This window comes from Callospermophilus lateralis, chromosome 3 (genome assembly GCF_048772815.1).
Source record: "Callospermophilus lateralis isolate mCalLat2 chromosome 3, mCalLat2.hap1, whole genome shotgun sequence".
Classification (NCBI taxonomy): domain Eukaryota; kingdom Metazoa; phylum Chordata; class Mammalia; order Rodentia; family Sciuridae; genus Callospermophilus; species Callospermophilus lateralis.
In genome coordinates, this window is record NC_135307.1 from 191,735,957 (window position 1) to 191,753,919 (window position 17,963).

Genomic DNA, 17,963 nt, shown 5'->3' on the forward strand with positions numbered 1-17,963 from the left:
TTCTGATGTCAGTCAGCTTGTCTAGCTTAGCATATTAACTCCTTCCTCTCGCTTCTGCGTGCAGAGGTCCACCTGTCCTGTTGCCACTCAAGACACATCCGTCTTTAAATCCCTAACAAATTGCTCTCTGTGCAATCCTGGAGTTGCCGGCCTTTCTTTATTATTTTTTGGTTCCAGGGATTTAACTCAGGGTGCTTTACCACTGAGCCACATCCCTGGCCCTTTTCTATATTTTATTTTGAGACAGGGTCTCGCTGAGTTGCTCAGGGCCTCACTAAGGTGCTGAGGCTGACTTTGAACTTATGATTTCCTGCTTCAGTCTTCCGAGCTGCTGGGATTACAGGTGTGTGCCTTGCCTGCCTCTTTCTTCCATCTCTCTGTACCTTTCCTGTTTGGCAGCTGATTCTCCATACACTGGGTTTTAGTTTTCACTTAGAAAACGAGATAAAGTTTCATAAAATTTAAGCATCATGGAGCTGGGTGCAGTGGCGCATGCCTGTAATCCCAGCATCCCAGGAGGCCGAGGCAGGAGGATCAGGAGTTCACAGCCAGCCTCAGCAACTTGCCAAGGCCCTAAGCAACTCATCGAGACCCTGTCTCCAAATAAAATATAAAAGAGGGCTGGACATGTGACTCAGTGGTTAAGCACCACTGGGTTCAATGCCCAGTACCCCCCCCCCAAAAAAAAATAAAGAAAAAACAAAGAAATAATATAATTTAGAAATTAAAAGTTCTTCAGTAATTCCATCAATTCCTCTAAATAACTGTCATTAGCATTCTTCTAAGCTTTTTCCTGAATATAAACCTATATATATATAAAATTTCTGAGTTTATTTCGGGTATATCAGTCTTTTGGGGGGTGGGGGTGGAATGGAACCCAGTAGCACTTTACCACTGAGCTACATTTTGAATTCTGGTTTTTGAGACAGGGTCTCACTATGTCACTGAGGCTGGTCTTGAATCCATGACCTTTCTGCCTCAGCCTCCTGGGTCGCTGAGATCACAGGTGAGTGCTACGGCACCCAGCACCTTAGGCAGAGAAGCCGCATTTGTCAAGGCCTTTGCCTGACAGCTGGTAAATCCAAAACCTAGAGTATTTACAGAGTGGCCTTTTTTGGGTTCCTTGATTTTTTTGGGTTCCCTTGCTCTTTCCTTCTGTTAAATACTCCTTTAAAAAGTAAAGTCACCAATTTTTTAAGCACAGGTTTGGTGGTTTTTCACTAACTTATCTTATTTTATTAACCTGCTCCATCAAAAGAGGAGTTTCCCCTCTGGTTCTGGTTATTTCAGCTGAGGAGGAGGGATGGAAAGCACCACTGTGGGCGACCAGAAGAGGGTAACAGGTTATGTGTCAGTTAAAATGGTGACATCTGTGGTGGTGGTGATGCTAGGATTGAGTCGGGCCTTCCATGTGCTGGACACGTGCTTTCACACAGGCCTACTTTCCAGTCCTTTTTTTTAAATTGAGAAATTTACCTTGAATTTTGGAGCATTGTTCTGTATTTGAAATGTGTTATAAATTGTATTTTCATATTCCAGTTTCAGTTGGGTCATATTCTTGACTATCTCTGTTAACTATTTTATCCTCCCTCCCCCCAGTTAGAACAGAAATCACGAACTTTCCCCTTAGGCTCACTGAGTATATTACATAGATTCTCTCAACTGCATTTGACGATATTTATGGCTGTGCTACCAAATACTGTGCACTGCTCTGGGCCCGGGATGCAGGAACAGAACATACAGAAATCTCTGCACGTGCAGAGTTATATTCTGCTGTGCAGGGGTGAAATCAGACCAAAAAAAAAAAGGCAAATCAGGTGTCATAGTAGGTGATTAGTGCTAAGCAGAGAAGGGGGAAGGTGTGGGGAGAGTCTGTAATATTAAGTAGTGTGTTCAGGCAAGGTCTCACTGCAGGGACGGCTGCGTAAGACTCCCTTACGCCTGGGAGGGGAGAGAGCAGTATGGGCAGTGGCCCCAAGGTGGGAGCTGGCGTGGGGGTCTGCAGAAGAGCCAGGAGGCCACCGTGGCTGGTGTGGAGGGAGGGAGGCTAACAGTTGAGCTCAGAGGGGAATGCAGATCAGGGAGCTGGTGTGGGCAGACTTGCTCCATTAAGGGCAGGTGTGAATGCACAGGTTTGGCTTTCCTGTGCTGAAGCATCCAGAAGTACTTGCCTGGTTTGTGCAGGGGCGTGGATTCAAGTCCCCGCACACACACAAAAAAGTCACTTCCATTGTGTACCATGTTTCAAAATGCATTCTACTGTCATTTATAATTAGAACAAAAAAATAATTTTTTAAAAAAAGTCAGAAAAATAATTCTACACTGAGCATTTTTTTCCACACTGCAGCCTTTCTTCTTATTGTCATTATTCCAGTAACAATAAAGCATAACAACTATTTATGCAGCATTACGTTGTATTAGGCATTATGATAGCTATTACAGTGCCTGTAGAACTTTTGACTCTTAGTGGATTTTAAGTTCAGAACTTAATGTTCTTGGGTTAAGTTTATTGTTTGCTACTTGTCATCTGAAATTATAATTCTAGTTTTCACATACAGCTTTAAAAATTGTTAAACTGATGCTGGGCATGGTAGCATACACCTGTAATCCCATCAACCTGGGAGGCTGACGCAGGAGAATCACAAGTTCAAGGCCAGCCTCAGCAATTTGGTGAGGCCTAAGCAACTTAGTGAGGCCCTGTCTCTAAAAATAAAAAGGGCTGGAGATGTAGCTTAGTGGTTGACCACCCCTGGGTTCAATCTCCACTATCCCCACCCCCTTGTTCAAATAAAGTATAGGGAGGGTATGCATCGGCTATACCGAATGCTAGGTCATTTTTTTTACAAGGAACTTGAGCATCCTTTTTGCTGATACTTTATTTATAACTGTACTTATAAGAACAGGCAGTAGGCAGGATTCAACCCCAAAGTCTTTGACTTCTGATTTAGAGCCTTGGAAGCCTTTGTTCAGAGTTTGATACTTTCTCTGAGTAAGATGAGGATTCACTGCAGGGCTTTTTTTTTTTTTTTTAATTTTATTTATTTTTTTATTAATTAAAAAAATTTTAAAAATTATTTGTCCTGATTTGTTACACATGACAGCAGAATGCATTTAAATTGATAAGTATACATATGGAGCACAATTTTTCATTTCTCTGGTTGTACACAAAGTAGAGTCACCCCATTCGTGTCTTCATACATGTTCCTAGGTAATGCTGTCCATCTCATTCCACCGTCTTTCCTACCCCATGCCTTCTTCCTTCCCCTCCCTCCCCTTTGTCCTATCCAAAGTTCCTCCATTCCTCCCCCTCACCCCCATTATGGATTAATATCCACTCATCAGAAAAAGCATTCAGCCTTTGGTTTTTTGGGATTGACTTACTTCACTTAGCATGGTATTCTTCAACTCCATCCATTTCCCTGCAAATGCCATGATTTTATTCTTTTTTAATACTGAGTAATATTCCATTGTGTATATATACCACAGTTTCTTTATCCATTCATCTATTGAAGGGCATCTAGGTTGCTTCTACTGTTTAGCATTGTGAATTGTGCTGCTGTAAACATTGATGTGGCTGCATCACTGCAGTATGCTGATTTTAAGTTCTTTGGGTAAAAACAGAGGAGTGAGATAGCTGGGTCAAAAGGTGATTCCATTCCAAGTTTTCTAAGGAATCTCCATACTGCTTCAGTGCAGGTTTTTGACTATAGTGGGATAATTTGCTATTTGAAAGGATCAGATTGCCATTAACAAGGACAGGAAGAGCATTCTCAGACTAACGTGATTCGATGAACTTTGTGATATATGTGGCTTTTTAAATCAAGGGGTAAGTTTGTCTCATTTGAAATGGAAAACATGAAAAAATTTCAGCTTAAAGGTAATAATCGAGTCAATAGATTTCTTTTTTTTTTTTTTTAAAGAGAGAGAGAGAGAGAGAGAATTTTTTTTTTTAATATTTATTATTTTAGTTCTCGGCGGACACAACATCTTTGTTTGTATGTGGTGCTGAGGATCGAACCCGGGCCACACGCATGCCAGCGCGCTACTGCTTGAGCCACATCCCCACCCCGAGTCAATAGATTTCTTTTTTTGAAAATGGGATAAATTGTTTTTAGTGAGAGGTATTTGGAGAGTATAATTTTGTAGCTTGCTCATTTGAGAAATTGCTGAGCTTCGGCGCAAGTCCTGCAATGCCTCCCTATTGCTTTAAGGCATATACAGTGGAACAGTGAGTTATTTGCTCTCCTAAATAAGATATTCAGACTTTGCCCATTAGCTGCATTTATGGCAGTGATATGCCTCAAACTGACTCTCCTTTGGGGTTCAGGAGTCAAGTCCACTGAACGCAAATAAGGTGTTGTTTGTTCAGCTAGCAGCCAGCATTGTGGGCAGGGTCCAGTGGTGTCTGTTGGGAAAACATATAACGGCGCAGCACCCCAGAGGAAAACCCCAACATGGCGCCTAACGACCCTCTTTCTCCTCTTTGTTTCTTTCACTGGCTTGAAACGTTCCCGCCGGCGCCAATGTTCAAACCCTGCTGGTGGGAAGCCTTAGCCCCAATAAGAATTAACTTCCTGGGCTCCGGAACTGACATATGGAAGAGCTTGCCAATAAACGGGCGACCTGTTATCTACCTCAGCCCCGCGACCTCTCTTAGACCTATGTAAACACACAGCCTTTTGTAGTAAAGCGGAACCTCTCCCGTGATTTGTGTCGTGTGGTGTCTCCCATTCGTACTGCGGTGCGGCGTCTTACAGTGTCTTGACTGAGGTGGCAGAGAATTACCAAGGATAGAATGAAAATTAATTTTCAGTTTCTCATCAGGACTGGCAGTTGCAGGAAAAATCCTTGAGTCAGAGGAGAAGAAAATTAAGAGGCAAGAGGTTATTTTTAAGAGGAGCCTGTTTAGTCTAGTGTCCAAGTAAACCTTCCAGGTCATTTCCCATAAGCCAGAGTCATCTCAGCAGTTCTGAAAACAGCTGTAATGAAAATTGAAAAGGAAAATCAAGTATCAATTGTTCTCTCCTTTGCACTGTGCTTAGTTTGGGGATTGGCCTTATCGTCCCTGTCCCTGTGTAATCATCTGCTAAGCAAAATTTTTTACTAATATGTGTATGAAATTGGAGGGACTTTGCTTTGGGCTCCAGGAGCCCTGAGGTCACATGTATTTCTGTCCTTTAGCAGTAACAATACCAGCAGTGTCATTTGAAGTGACTGTGGAGGCCAAGGATCTCTAAGGCCTTCATATATTTTTTTAAACCTTTATTTAATTTATTTATTTTTATGTGGTGCTGAGGATAGAACCCAGGTTCTTGCACCTGCTAGGTGACGCTCTACGACTGAACCACAACCCCAGCCCCTCCAAGACCTTCATATTAATAGCTCGCTTAGCAGTGGACTCTTAAGCCAGATCAGAGCAACGCTGGATTCTCAACTCATTTTTCTATAAATGGGAATAATGCCTCCTTCCTCAAAATTAAATGAAACTTCTGAGCTTTAATTTTCTTTTTCATGAAGGCATGAACAGGAAGGAAGTCTGAGAAGAACATGTGTCATAGTCACCCTTCCGTCTGGGTGAGTCCTCTGAGCCTGTCTGCCCCTGGATGTCTTCCAGGGCTTGGTGGTGGATTTCCTGAGCATTCCTTATGGGCTTTCCCCTAGATCTCCCGCCCTTCCCGGGGAGCACCTGCACCAAGTGGTGGTATCCCCTCCAGGACTTGTGACTCTTGGCTGCAAGAGGACAGTGTCCACATTCTTGGAACTGTAGGTGAGTACACCCAGGCAAGGGCCGCCCTCTTGTCCAGCCACATGCTCTTTCACTTGTCCTGGACTGTATGTAGGTAATGCTGGGACACGTTTCGCTTCCTGTTTGAGTTCCAGGGCTGGTTTCTGTCCTGATTCCTTTGAGCTGTCCCGGGGAAGCTAGTTGACCTTGTCTTTCATTTAGCTGGGTAGCCTGTGGGGGCTGGGGATGTGGCTCAAGCGGTAGTGCCCTCGCCTGGCATGCGTGCGGCCCAGGTTCGATCCTCAGCACCACATACAAACAAAGATGTTGTGTCCGCCGAAAACTAGAAAATAAATACTAAAAATTCTCTCTCTCTCTCTCTCTCCAACTCTTTCTTAAAAAAAATAAAAAATAAATAAAATAAAATTTGCTTATTCTCTTGCCTAGGGTGGAATGTCTTTTAGAGCACATGCCAACTTATAATTTAAGAGATATTTACCCATTCCATCAACCAAACCAGAGATGTGATTCTGGAGGGTGTGACCTGGGTTTTATATGGCCTTCCGATTACATACAATGTTGTTTTATCCATTCAAGTGCATAAGGGAAGAAAGCAGTGTCCACTCTTTCCAGGTGCAGACACTTCCACCTCAGAAATCAGGAATTCATTGAATGAACATTCTCATGTATTCATCTTACTACTTGTTCTCGAGGAGCCTACTTTAACGTAATTGCCAGCAGACGTCTATCCCTAGCATGTGGGCTCAGAGGTTGGTATGCTCACAGTTTAAGTGGTATGTGAGGAGAACTAGTCCACTGTGACCGATGCTCAGTGGTTGGGGGTTGAGGTGCAGCGCTGTCCTGGGTGGAGGGGAAGGGGCGGTGGTACATGGAGAAGGAGGTTGGTAAGGCTCCATAGTGTCCATGCTGGTGCTTTTAAGGCTAGACCTTTGGGAAGGAGTTTACAAGACTTAAAGAGGATGAAACCACTGTAGCTTGCTCTTGGGTCTCCTTTGTACGCAGGTTGTCTTTACTGACATCTCCGACACCCTGCACTCCCCGCTCACCCCTGCTCAGCGGTGCCATTAAAAAGTTGTAGCGTTCTCTGGTACTCCAAAGGTCCTTCTGAAAAACTTGCAGAAGTACCCCAGGAAACAAAAAACATGCAAAAATAGAATGACTGCTTAAAGATAAGAACAGGTACCCGTCCTAGGGCAGTATCAGAGTGCCCCAGTCACAGTTATGGGATGATCATGTAGGTGGAGGAATACCGAAGACATCGCTGCGTCTCGGGATGATCCCCATATTAATCACCAGAAAAACAGCAGATGGCGGTCGCCTCAAACACAGAACTAATGCTGTCTAAGTTGTTCTTTTAAATAGGGGAGACCTTTCACCTTCAGGTCTCATCTCCCCTCCCTTAGAGGGCCAGACAGAGGTGCACACGCTCCTGCCCAGGTACGGCCCTTTGATCAGCTGACCTCCAAGCATCTTGTGTGCCCCTGCTCCAGCACTAGGACTGTGGGTCTTCACGGCTACCCAAGCTCAGCCCCAGAGCTTTCAAGAGGGAAGAGATTGGCAGGCCATCCAGAGCTGGGTCTTGAAGAAGGTGCTCATTCTTTTTTTTTTTTTTTTTTTTTTTAAGTATTAGTGTGATATTTAGTCAATAGCTTAACTTCATCTCTGCTTTTATTACTGCTTCCAGCATCAATTATTTTTCATAAATGCAGATGTAATCTCATAAAATTACTTGGTATTAGTGTCTTGCTGTGAGCATCATTTTGAGTGTTTTGTGCTCTAATTGCAAATGAGCAAAACACGAAGAGAGTCTGTCTGTGGATTCATCTACAGAGGTAGTTTGGATGTAAGGTTGCTGTCAGTGTTACTTGGTCAATATTTTTTCCTGTGAGGGAATTTTTCACTTATTCTTAATATATTTAATAGCTTTCCTGTAACCATTTATAAATTTTTAATTTACCTTTTTACCCGATCATATTTTAATCCCTCTAGGGTGGACAGAGTCGTTGTATAGATGAGGATCCAGAAAACGTGGAGCTGTGTGGGGCTGGGGTTGGGGTGAGACAAGGGTCCTTAGTGAGCACGGGGACCTGAGGAGTGTGGGCCGGAGGGTACGCTGTCATTTGAGGTCAGCGGTGAGGTGTGTGTTAGGGCAGCCTTAGAGTTCAGCTGCTTCTTGAAGGTAAAATCACTTACCCCTTAAAGATTTGCTAGATTGAAAAAAAAAAAAAAAGCCTAGAGCTGAAAAAGTGCTCCTTTCTAGCAGCGATCTAACTGAGAAGCACAGGTGGCTTCTGACAGATTCTGAATGTCAGGCATTTGCTGAGTTTAAAAATAACTCTGAGAAGGAATAACCAAGGGAAGAGGGGCCAGCTTTGTTGGGATTGGGATCTTCGGGCAACAAGAGAAACAAAACCCAGCAATACTCGATTGGCTCTGGCAGTTCTGTTATTGCTGGCGCTGCCTCCCTGGCAGGAGGAACAGGGTGTTGATGCATTGATTGGCATAGGCTCTGGGGCAGAGGCCATCCGGGAAATCCACAGGGCCACCGGTGTACCGGGCTGTGGTGGGAAATGGTAATTGGCCTCTCGAGTGAATGAGGAGACCCCGAGGGTAGGGTTCTCTTCCCTTGGTAAACTTACTCCCTCTGGCAGTCTTGTTAGTATTTAAAAAGAGTGCCAAATCTATTACAGAGCGTTGTAATTTAATTTTTGTTGCATTTCAGAGCTATATGGCTGCCAGCACAGGATTCATACCCAAAGGTCTTTGGCCCAACTAAATTTTAACTGTTTACCTCTTAGTTTTTGTTTGTTTTAATTTTGATGTGTGCTGGCCTGGGACTTGGTTTTTTTTTTTTTTTTTTTGGTGTGGGGGGCGGTAATGGGGAATTGAACTTGGGGGCATTCAACCACTGAGCCCCATCCCCAGCCCTATTTTGTATTTTATTTAGAGACAGCATCTCACTGAGTTGCTTTAAGCACCTTGTGGTTGCTGAGGCTGGCTTTGAACTCACAATTCTCTTGTCTCAGCCTCCCTAGATGCTGGGATTGCAGGTGTGTGCCACCACGCCTGTCCTGGGGCTTGGTTTTATCTGAGAGTAACCCCAGCAGCCCCAGCCTGGGGACCTCTCTGACTTGCCCTGTGGGGTTGAAGAGAGCCTGGGGCGGAGCGGCAGGGATGCTGGCTGTGGTCTTCATTGGAGTCTTTCCCTCACTCCCTTTCCTCTCGTCCCTTTCCCTCTTTTCTTCCTAAGCTCATAATTTAGTTCGGTTGTGTCATGATTCCTTTTGAAATCTGTGTATTGTGTCTTTAAGTTCAGGCAGCAGGGTCAGCGTTGTCCGGGATCTTGGCTGGTTCCTGAGAGCTGCTCTTAGTCCATTATGGCCAGAGTTGGGAGTGGCAAGGACTGAAATGGCAGAGGCAGGGTCAGGTTTTATGGGCTCTTCTAAGTCATGCTAAGCATGAGGAATTTGGATTTGACCTTGAATGCAGTGGAAAGCCATTCAAAGACTGTGAGAGAGCAGCAGGAAGGTATATTTGTAATTTCTTTTAGGTCTTCTGTGAAATTATAGAAAAAGAATAAATGGGTTTTTTTTTTTTTTTTTTTGGTACCAGGGATTGAACTCAGGGGCACTTAACCACTGAGACACACCCCCAGCCCTTTTTTTTTTTTTTTTTGTATTTTATTAGAGACAGGGTCTCACTGAGTTGTCTAGCACCTCGCTAAATTGCTGAGGCTGGCTCTGAACTCGTGATCCTCCTGCCTCAGCCTCCCAAGCTGCTGGGATTATAGGTATGCGCTACTGTGCCAGGCCCATAAATGGAATTCTTGATTCCAGAAAACAAATAATGAATTTTGGGGAGTGGAGTATTGCCACCAAATGCTTTAACTCCACGTGTGAACATTACTAGGATCTTTATTCCCTGAATTACAATTCTTTTTAAAAAATGTCTTCATTAGCATATTGTATAATGTATAGTATTGGGGCTTGCTGGGGCCTGTTCAGGCATGCATGTAACATTTGGCTCCATTGAATTCCCCTGTACTTTACCTTGCCTCCCCAACTCCCTTTCTTTACTAATCTCCCTTCTGTTCATCTAATTGGTAAGTTGTGATCATATATAAAGAGGGGTGTGTTGTGTCTTACAGGCACATAGCACCATTAGGTTGACTTCATTCCCCCAAATTTCCTTTTTCTTCCTCCTCCCTCCCCTTTGAGTCCCTTTCTCTACTGAATTACAGTTCTTGACCCACTTTTGGGATTTTTAGTATACTTGGATTTAGGTTTAACTGACAATTTAGATACATCCATCTTTTATCCATCTTTTTTAATCATGAAAAATTGAAAAACTTTTTATTCATCTTTTTATCATGAAAAAATGAAGAACTTTCATTCAGGAAAGTTAACGCAGGGGACATATCACTTTCCACCCAGAGTCATCAGTCATCATCATCTTGCTTTTTTGTTGTTGTTCTGGGGATGGATCTGAGAGGTACTCTGTCTCTGCCTACCACTGACCTACACCCCCAGCCTGTTTTGTTTTCTATTTGGAGACAAGGTCTCCCTAAATTTCTATGGCTGGCCTCCAATTTACGATCCTTCTGCCTGTGCCTCCTGAGTAGCTGGGATGACAAGGTGTGTGCCACCGTTCCTGTCCTGTTGTAACTCTGTTTCTGTTTTTTTCTTCTGAGCCATGGGAAATTAAATTGTTGATAGTTACCAAGACAGTTAACTTCTAAATATTTAAGTTCCAGTCTCTTTTAATAAACAGTATTCCTCTGTATAACTGTTGCAACTAAGAAAATTAACAGTTCTTTCATAATATCTTCTAATATCCACTGCACATCTGGATTTCCCTGGGCTGTTCAAAGTGTTTTTATAGCCGCCCCCCATGCCATGTTCCCTCTGTCCCTTTGGTCTATCCACCTGCCTCTCTCCTCTAGGCCAGTGGTTGTGGAGTACCCTACATTCTGGAACTTCCTGATGTCAGTTTGATGTGTTCCTTAATGATCTATAGTTTTGTAAATGAGAAGATAGTTCCAAAATCTTGATTAGATTTAGGTTAAAAGTGCTTGGCAAGCATATTCTGAAGATAATATTAGCTGGTTCTGGTGTTAGTGGTACCCAGTTTAGTCCCTTCATTAAGCAGTACCTGAGTAGCTGAGTACCTCACTGTTAATACACATTTTCCCCCTTGAAATTAAGTAATCTGTGGGAAGAATTTGTTTTTTATGTTCCAGAATACAGACTTGAGTTTTGAGTAATCATCCTGCTGTTCCCGTGTTGCCTGTCGAATAGGCTGGCCCTTCTGTTTCTGTGGACTTGGGTCTGAATTGTTTTAGTGGGTGAACATTATATAACCCAAGAAAGAAAAACCAGGGCTGCGGGTGTGGCTCAGTGGGAGAGTGCTTGCTTGGCATGTGTGAAACTCTCAGTTTGACCCCCAGCACTGCTGGGGGAGGAAAAAAGAGGAAAAATCAATGTCTGGTTCTGGATGAAGTGATGGAGCGCTTTCTCTGGCGTCTCTTGCCTTTCTGTGGAAGGCATGGCTCTGATCTCAAATTTGCGGTGTTATCAGCTACAATGATGCCTTCCTGAACAAATCCTCACTGGGGATGGAATGCAGCGGTGGAGTGTTTGCCTAGAATGTGCCAGTCCCTGGGCTCCACCCCCAGCACCCCCCCCCCAAAAAAAAAGTAGATAACCCCATTAGTCTGTTACAATCTTTAGGCTAACAGTAATGTGATTATAATATATTATCCCCACAGGACATGAAGAATAATCTCCTTTTCAAAAGAGGATCAGGACCGAGACCAAAGAACAGGCCGTGGAAGAGTGCATTTGGATTGTAGGGCAGATAGAGGAGCCTGGCTTGGCAGAGTTAAAGCTAGGAGTGCCCAGTCGGAAGGGGAATTAGGAGTCATTAGGGAGGAGGCCAAGGTGGAGCAACAGCTTAGGCAGGGGAGGACTTGAGCCTAGAGCAGTGCAGATGGGGAACCCTTAGTAAGACAGCCTGGTTGTGTTTCCGTGTCCCCTTCATACAGAAAGGTCTGACCACCTGTGGACAGCCATGCCAGATGCTCTCACCTTCAAGTCCTGATGACCACGGGGATCTGAAAGATCTCTGTAGTCTGGCCTGGTACTGCCATGATTCCTGGCGCCATCTTTTCCCTCTCTCAGATAATAAGGCATGACCCTGGGAGTGGGCGGCACTCAAAGGGTTGAGCTGCACTCACCTGTTCCCTTGTAATCCTATCCTTTGCCTCATTTGAATGGCTTCTCCCCAGTAAAAGGGTTCAGCATGTGCTCTCTCCCTCTTTCCACGGACCCTAAGGTTGGAGGAGCCATCACAGGACCCAAAGAAAAAGTTATTTCTCTGTCTCTGTGTGATTATTTCGTGCTGCCCAATTCACCTGGAGTGACCTTGAGTGTTTTGTGTAGGAACCTTTTAAAAAAAAGAAAAACGACCCCCTGCTAAGGCAGCTCCTAAAATCACACTCCTAAGGTGTGACCCTAGACAGTGAGCAGGTGCTGTGTGATAAGGCCTCCTCGGTGACTCTGGAAACTGAGCTTGTGGGTTGGTCAGTTCAGACCTGGTCACTGAGAAAGACATCCTTGAATGCACTTCTTTTTCTGGAGGAGTTCCTCAGCTCTGCCCTACTTCACTTTCGAAAGTGACTGATCTGTATATCCAAGAACCAAATTAGGTACTGTTGATGACAGTCAAGTCCTTCAGCTGCATGACTGATTCAACACATAAGTAAGAAACCAGCCCTTCCGATACCATGGGAAACATCTTCCCTCATCTCTCCTTTTTTTTTTTTTTTTCTATTCTTATTACCAAATCTTTAAAAGTTCATTTTTTTCTTTGCCATAAAAATTCGTATTCCATAGACATTCTCAAACTGAGAATGGACTTCTTACGTATGTATGTGTTTCTTCAGGGCGAACACCTGAAGGTAGGAGCTCTTGGGTGGCTGTGAGCATCTTTGGACTCTGTGGCCAAGTAGCCCTCTACGGGCAGTTACCAGTTGATGCCGGTTTATGCTGCCATGAACGAGATAGGAGATACTTATTTCACCAGAGCCTCACCAGAGTTCTTCATTATTAGCTATTTGGTTTAAAAAAGAGGTGTCCCCAAGGAGCTCATGTGTGAGACAGTGCCAGAATGTTGGGAGGCAAAATGATCAGCTCATGAGAGCTCTACTCTAATCCACGGATTATTCCACTTGATGGATTAACTGGGTGGTAGGGAGGGTGTGGCTGGAGGAAGTAGGTCACTGGGGGTGTGCCTTTGGGGTTTATATTTTGTCCCTGGCAAGCGGAGCTCTCTTTGCTTCCTGGTTATCATGCCCTGAGCTGTGTCCCTCTGTCACTCCCTTCCACCATGATGCTCTGCCCCATTGCAGGTTCGGAGCTGTGGAGTCGCTGACCATGGACTGACCCCTGAAACCATGAGTCAAAGTAAACTTTCCCTCTAGTAAGTTCTCGGGTCTTTGGGTCTTTTCAGTGATGCAAAAGCCAACTAAAACATTAGCTTTTGAGTCATTTAGACAAGCAGCTTCTAGCTTTGTCTTAGAATTTCATTGCATGTTTGCAAAGGGCTGGAAAAAATTTAGTTGTAGACAGGTAACATTTCAGAGTTGAAGAAATTAAGCTCTTTGCTCTAGAATTGCATTCTTTTAAATCATGACTCATTGAGAGGAACTTCCCAGGAGACCAAAGGAGACAAACATTAAAATTCATTTTCTCTCTACCATGGTAAGAGAGGACGCAGAATTAGATGCCTTCTGTGGTTCATGCTGGCCCTAGGTGGGCAGGCCCCGCCCTCCCTGACCCACTGACTCAGGCTCTGCTCCTGCGCCCCTCCTCTGGGAGGACAGGCAGGCAGCAGGGGGCATGGAGCCTGAGCGCCTTGTGGAAAGCAGGGAGAGGGAGGGGGAAGATTGGAAACCTAGGTATGTGAAAGCCAGTTTCTCCATTTGGGAAGAAGGGAGAAACAATGAGTTTATTTAATTGTTAGACTGTTTAAAAAAAATTGTAGTTGAAGATAGATGGAAAGCTTTTCTGTTTTTTTTTTTTTTTTTTATTGTGGTGCTAAGGATTGAAGCCAGGACCTCACACATGCTAGGCAGGCGCTGTGCCACTGAGCTCTTCAGCCCCAGCCCCTATAATTGTGAGATTAAAAACCAATTTTTTTTCCCTCTTCATTTGTAGATGGACACGGTACCAGTAATTAATTTACTTATTTTTATGTGGTGCTGAGGATCGAACCTAGGGCCTCGCACGTGCTAGGCGAGTGCTCTACCACTGAGCCACAGTCCCAGATTTTCAAAGACACTTTGCAACTAGCGATTTTCAAGTCCAAGAGGAAGAGTGATGAGTCGAAATTTCCAGGGTTTGTGTAATTTTATAGAATCCCATTTAAAGTTCTGTGGTTTGTATTTGGGAAACAGTCAATTTGGATATAAACTGGTAACACGTTTTATTCAGGAAACTGTTCTGTAACGGAACAAAGTAAGTTCTCAGATGATTTCCTGGGCTATCAGGGGTAGAGTCAGGACCTTGCTCCAGTTTACTAATGCCATTGTCAGGTGAGGAGCTGAGGTCCAGAGAGCCCGCCAGGGGCAGGGTCGTGAGCAGCGTTGGTCTCCTCAGGCCAGCAGTGCCTTCTCTGCCACCTCCATCTTTCTCCCTCAGAGGGAGGATCTTGTGGTGGGCTCTTTTCTCTTCCCATCATGGCTGTTGTTTAGGTGGTGGGTTATCCACTGTCCCAAGATGGAGCACTAGAGTCTTAGATATGCCTCAATTCTTGGTTTCTGTGGACAGTTCTGGTTCTGAGAAGCTCTTCAGGGACAACTTAAGACTATGGTACCGTATTGGCACCTTTCCTGAACGGAACGTGGAAGTGGTTCAGGTATGGCAGCCCCAACGGCCTGGGCCAAGCTGTAATTCGTTAACACATAGCCAAATGCTGCTACTCATCCGACACCGCAGAGGAGACAGTTAGACCGTCTGTACTCCTGAGGAACTTAGAGTCTACTGAGGAGAGAGACGTGGAGAAGTCCTGGGTCAGCTGGAAAAGAGCTCAAAGGGGGGAGTGGACAGGTCTGGTCTCGGGGAGGATGACAACTGGAGAAGCTAGGAAGAGTTCCAACTTAACCCAGCTACCAGGAGACAGGAGGACGAGTTCAAGGACAGCTGGGCAACTAGTGAGACCCTGTCTCAAAATAGAGAAGGTCTGGGTGCAGCTCAGTGATGGAGAGCACTTGGCTGGTAGGGGTGAGACCCTTGGTTCAGTCCTCAGTCCTCAAAAGACAAAGAAGAGGGAAAAAAAGACGAAAGCTGGGTCTGAGCATTAGGAGCCTGGAACTGTAGACAGGCTGGGGCGAGGTTCAGCTCAAAAAACAAAAACAAAAACAAAAACCCGGAGAGGGGACCCACCCTGTTCTGGCATCTGTGCCCTGAGCTTCCAGCAGCACGCTGTCCCTCCTCACTGTGACTTCCCCAGCTAGGACACCAGGCTTCTGTTCAGTGCTGGCAGCACCCAAGGGTGTTGGTGGCTCTCTGGGCCCTGGGTTCCATTTGGGTGTGCGGCAGGGGGTTAGGGCATCTTCACTTGCTGGCCTCCCCGCAGGAGCACGTGCCTGTAGACGGGGTCAGTGTGGTGCCCTTCAGAATTTACAATTTTTATTTGTAATTAGAATTTATTTTATCTTTTAAAGAAAGAAAGAAATAAGAACTTTTTTAACCTTCAGAAAACATTCTTTTGGATATGAATCTTTTATTATTGCATTTTTCTTATATAGAGTAATGGGTTTCGTTATGGCATATTTATACATAAAATAACATGCTTTGATGGTATGCAGTCCCCTGCCTGTCCCCTGCCTTCTTCTGTAGTCTCCTTGTTATTTTCATGTCATCTCTTTAATCCAAGGTTCCACACATGAGGGAAAACGTATGATTGTCTTTCTAGAATGTACATTCTCAGTTAAGTGGTTGCCGTAGGTTACTCAGTCGGTTCATTTTTGTTTAGACAACATTTCCACGTCTTGTCTCATACACAGCTTAACAACACACAGGTAATAGACCCCCAGGTCAGTGGAAATGTGTACAGAGTACTTCACAGCTGTTCACTTTACAGTTTGGTTTTTGGTTTAGCATGGAGAATAGAGATTGCCTTTGTGGATTTCTGTCTGAAATGGGAAGGACTGGGAAAGTAAAAGATCAAATTGAGTTTCTCCCCCCAAATAATTCTTTTGGGGAGGTATTAGGTATTGAATCCAGGGGTGCTTAAGCACTAAGCCACATCTCCATCCCTTTTTATTTTTTATTTTGAGACAGGGTCTCACTGAATTGCTTAGGGTCTCAATAAGTTGCTGAGGCTGGCTTGGAACTTGCGATCCTCCTTCCTCACCCCCTGAATTGCTGGGATTACAGGTGTGCCACCATGCCTGGGCCCCAAAATAAGTTTTGAGATCATTTTCTCTCTTAATATGTGTACTACCCCACCCCCAGTTTTCTTTAACCACTTTTTATGTGAAAATAGACACAGTTGCTCCAAAACATTTGAATAGATGTGACAGTGTTGTCAAAAAATTCCTTTCATCTTAAAATAAGAAAGCTGTATTTGTTTCTTAAATGTGTGTCACCATGTGCTCACAACCTTGGACCTCAGCATCTCCTGGTGCCTGCTATGAGCGTCCAGTATTTTAAATAGATTTGAGATGCCCACATTCATGATCCCCATTAGAGCTTCAAATTTAGAATATTTCATAAACCTTATAAAATGTATGGGATACATCGTGCCATCATGAGTATTGGCACCCACTGCTGAAGTGGAGTATTGGAAACCAGTTACACCTGAGATGCACACAGTAAGGATCCAGATGAAGGGGGCGGTCCGTGGGGAACCTAGCTGAGGGCTAGTGTCGAGCCCCTGGGACACTTCCAGTGAGGTTGCTGAAGACATGGGCTCTGGACAAGACTGCTGAGAAATCTCTGCTCCAGACGTCAGTGACTTCCTCAGACCTCAGTTCCTCATCTGTAAAATGGGGTAACCACCTGCCTATCCGTTACCGTGCAGATAAGTGAGATGACACACAGGGGTCTGGGAACAGCACATAAAGACTCAAATAAGTACATTAATATTTTCATAGGAATCCATTTCTTCATAAGCAGAATGAGTGGATTCATTTTTTACAAAACACCTGATGGGTGGAGCAGGTAATCTCAGATTGAGGGTAGAGTTCAATTATTTTTTAGGTTCTGATACTATAGTGACATAGCCACACAGTGTACATAGCAGCTGAATTCACAGTAGCTAAACTGTGGAACCAACCTAGATGCCCATCAATACATGAAGGATAAGAAACTGTGGCATATATACACAATGGAATATTACTCAGCATTAAAAGAGAATAAAATTGTGGCATTTGTAGGTAAATGGATGGAGTTGGAGAAGATTATGCTAAGCGATGTAAGCCAGTCCCCCCAGACCAAAGGCTGAAGGTTTTCTCTGATTAGTGGATGCTGATCTATGATGGGGGGGTCGTGTCATGGGAAGAATGGAGGAACTTTGGATTGGACAAAGGGAGGGTGAAAAGGGCTTCACTCCTCCTGCCCACCTCTTCAGGATTCTGAAGACGTGCTTTCTTCCTGCTGCTTCATGTAGACAGAAAGGACAGACTGGCACTGTTTGGGCGCCCAGCTTAGAGTAACCAACCGTGATTTTATATACAAAGCCTCACTCATTCATCCAGGAGGCTTGGGTCTGGACAGTTCAGTCCATAATCATTTGGAGCTCCAGATTTTGACTAGGGGTGAATTTACTTGTTTGATTGATTTCTTCTAGTCGGTCCCCTTGAGTTGAAGTGCAGTCCTGGCCTACTTCTTCCAAGCCAGGGCTTTGAGAATGAATTTCATACCCAAGTGCAGCATATGAAGCCTTTTGTAGTCTGGCTGCTCCTGCTCTAGCCGCACCATAGGTGCCCTTCATGGTGACTGTGCCGGGCTGACTTTAGTTGCTGAGGTGTGTTTTCTGCCTGTGCCCGAAAGTCTTCATTTCTGCTCTTCCTTTCCTGTGTTAGGACTCTTCCTTCAGGACCCCACCCCCACCTCCACCTCCACTCCAGGAGGATTTTCCTGGCCCTCGTCCCTGTTCCCAGACAGATGTGACTGGAAGCCAGGCCTCCTTGTTAGCCTTTTCCAAGATGATC

The 17,963-nt window shown here is 44.5% G+C and overlaps 1 protein-coding gene across 1 annotated transcript in view; it reads left to right on the plus strand.

Annotated features, from left to right (window-relative positions):
• Positions 1–17,963, plus strand: part of B4galt5 (beta-1,4-galactosyltransferase 5) — a 70,942-nt gene that overhangs the window by 28,382 nt on the left and 24,597 nt on the right. The gene's annotated exons all lie outside the window — the stretch shown is intronic.